The following is a 3,165-nucleotide window of genomic DNA, read 5'->3' as shown; positions in this document are numbered from 1 at the left end:
TATTGGTGAATAAAATTATTATTATTATTATTATTTTTAATTCCTCACACTCTTGAGTCGACCCTAATAATTAACCATTAGCGTCGACTCGTAAAGTCGACGCTAATGATCTTTTCCCCGCCTTTTGAATATTTCCCGCGAGAATATTAGGGTCGAGTTATTAGCGTCCACTGTAGAGTGGACGCTATTATTCATCTTTTGGGTCGGCTATTAGCGTCCACTTGGATGTGGACGCTAATACATAACTATTAGGGGCGACTTTCAAAAGTCACCCCTAATAGTTGAGTATTAGCGGCGACTTTAATAAGTCGCCCCTGATGAGTCAGTTTCTTGTAGTGGATGCGTTAAGCGAAGCCATTGAAGGGAAGGCGAGGTAGTAGCTAGCTAGGCTCTTGCTTGCGATAGGCTAATTATAAGCGCTTATAGCTATGAGAGGTATTGCTTGGAGGTTTGAGAAGAGAGTCCAAGCGTATATATAGGCTTTCCTTTTTACCCTTCAATTCCCCCTCCCTCTTGGAGTAATTTACTTGCTACTAAAATTATCTGAAATATATGATTGATTAATATATATTAATTGTAAGCTGTTCCATTAATCATGACCACTGCCATTGTAGCTATCTAGGATCGTGACGAATCTGTGGCTGGCGTCAGGCTTCCATGTCGTGTACGTGAGACGAAATGATAGGGGCTAACAAGGGATGTTTAAACAATATTTCAAACAAAAGAACATGTACAGATTTATTTTTGTTTTTCTTTTTTCAGTTCCTTTTTTTCATCATCCTTAATTAAATCCCTAATCAAATCTTAAATACAAAAAAATTGATTAGTAATTTTTCGTATCAAAAAACATTCTTGTAAAGTCATACTTCTTTTAACGGCGGGTTACATTGTCACTAGCTAGCTATTTGATCCCATGTTCTATATCCTTTTTTTACATTATATATATATATATATATATATATGACATCTGATCATCTGTACGTAGCTTCATTAATCCATCCCATTGGTTTTTCCAACGAAATTTCTATCCAAAACCAAAAGAAATTTATTAGAATAATTATAATCAGTTGGCAAGGCCAGCTATATGCAGTTGAACATTTACTCCAATGCACTAACAACACATGCATCCAATTAAACAGCATAAGATCGAAGATTCAAAAAAAAAAAAAAAACAAAAAGTATCAGAAAATTCAGCCGATTTCATCAAGTTCAGTCGTAGTACTGAAGATAATTATCATATACAGCCACAAAAGTGGCGAACGTAAATTTAAGCAAGCCTTTGAGCACCAATTGAAGTCCCGAGTAAACAACTAAACCTTAACTTCCAATCAAACTAGTTTTAACACTAAATATTTCAAATTAACTCATCTGTAAGACTTTTTGTTGCTAGTTTGAATGGAAAAAGTTACATGCGACTAGCACTTGCATGCATGCATCTGAACCATTTTTGCATTATTAATTTACCCTTGTTTTTCTTGTATGAAAACGTGTCGCTTTAACGGTACGGTGGAGATTAAGAAAAAAAAATTAAAGAGTTTATACAAAAGCTTGGCTGCTTCCCCGCATGGCCATCATCCCCTCTATTTTGTGAAACAAATTATATGGCCACCCTTGTGAATGTGCGGAAACAGAGAATATTTGGAAAACAGAGAATATCTGGAAATGGCAGCTTACTTGATGTTGCTGACCATTCTTTCATTTATAGAAGAGTTCGTAGATTTACAAATGAAGATAAAGATAACATGTAACTAAATTACAAAATTCAAATAATACATTTAAATAATACAGATATCTATCTTATCAACAGAGAAGTTTGAATATCAGAGGATGACTTATCCAAGTGATAATCATCATCTGATATTTGAACTGAAAATCTCTTATCAGTTATACCAGCTGCTGACTTGGAATCATTGGTAGTAGATAATATCTTAACATCCCCCTTCAAGCATTTGGGGAGTTCACGAACAAGAAGCTTGTGGCGTAGAAGAAGAAATCGGGATGAAGTAAGTCCTTTGGTAAAAAGATCAGCAAGTTGAGCAGCTGTGGAGATGAACCGAATCTGAATATCTTTGTTAACAACCTTCTCCCTAATGAAATGATAATCTACTTCAATATGCTTGGTTCTAGCATGATATACTGGGTTAGAAGCAAGTGAAATTGCCCCAAGATTATCACACCAAAGAGTTGGTGGAGATGAAATAGGGACACGTAAATCACAAAGGAGCATTCGAACCCAATATAATTCAGCTGTGACAAAGGCCATAGCTCGGTATTCAGATTCTGTACTTGATCGAGAAACAACAGGTTGTTTCTTAGCACTCCAAGACACTAAGGAGGAGCCTAGAAAAACAGCATACCCTGTGGTGGATCGTCTATCATCTAAGCTTCCAGCCCAATCGGAATCACAAAATGCATTTAGTTGTAAGGAGCCTTTACCAAAAAATAAACCATGATGAAGAGATCCCTTTAAATAACGAAGGACACGCTTTGCAAAAGACCAATGGGCAGTCGTTGGTGAGTGCATATATTGGCAAAGTTGATTGACAGCAAATGAGATCTCTGGGCGTGTTAAAGTGCAGTACTGTAGGGCCCCAACTATGCTGCGATACTCAGTAGGATCATCCAAAGGATCACCAGATGAAGCAGCCAATTTAGAGCCCGATGCAATAGGTGTGGAAGACGATTTATCAGCCATCTTAGATCGGTGTAACACATCAACAATGTATTTGCTTTGAGTTAAATGAATACCAGTAGAGTCACGGTCCACTTTGATGCCCAAAAAATAATTAAGAGAACCCAAATCTTTCATAGAAAAATCCTTCTTCAAGGATGTAATCAACTGATTAATAAAGCAATGGTGAGTACCCGTGATAATGAGGTCATCCACATAAACTAAAATGAAGATATGCACATCAGTAGAATGATAAGTAAATAATGAATAATCAACCAAAGAGCCAATGAACCCAAGATTAATTAGAGCTTGTGAGAGACGATGAAACCATGCTCGTGGGGCTTGCTTCAATCCATAAAGAGACTTGTGTAGTTTACAAACATGTTGGGGAAATTGGGTACTAACAAACCCCTGAGGTTGCTCCATGAAAACTTCCTCCTCAAGAGTACCATGTAAAAAGGCATTCAAGACATCGAGTTGGCGAAGGGGCCAAT

Source organism: Corylus avellana, chromosome ca6 (genome assembly GCF_901000735.1).
Source record: "Corylus avellana chromosome ca6, CavTom2PMs-1.0".
NCBI classification, from domain to species: Eukaryota; Viridiplantae; Streptophyta; class Magnoliopsida; order Fagales; family Betulaceae; genus Corylus; species Corylus avellana.
The sequence above is the reverse complement of the archived record's forward strand: the minus strand, read 5'-3'. Positions refer to the sequence as shown.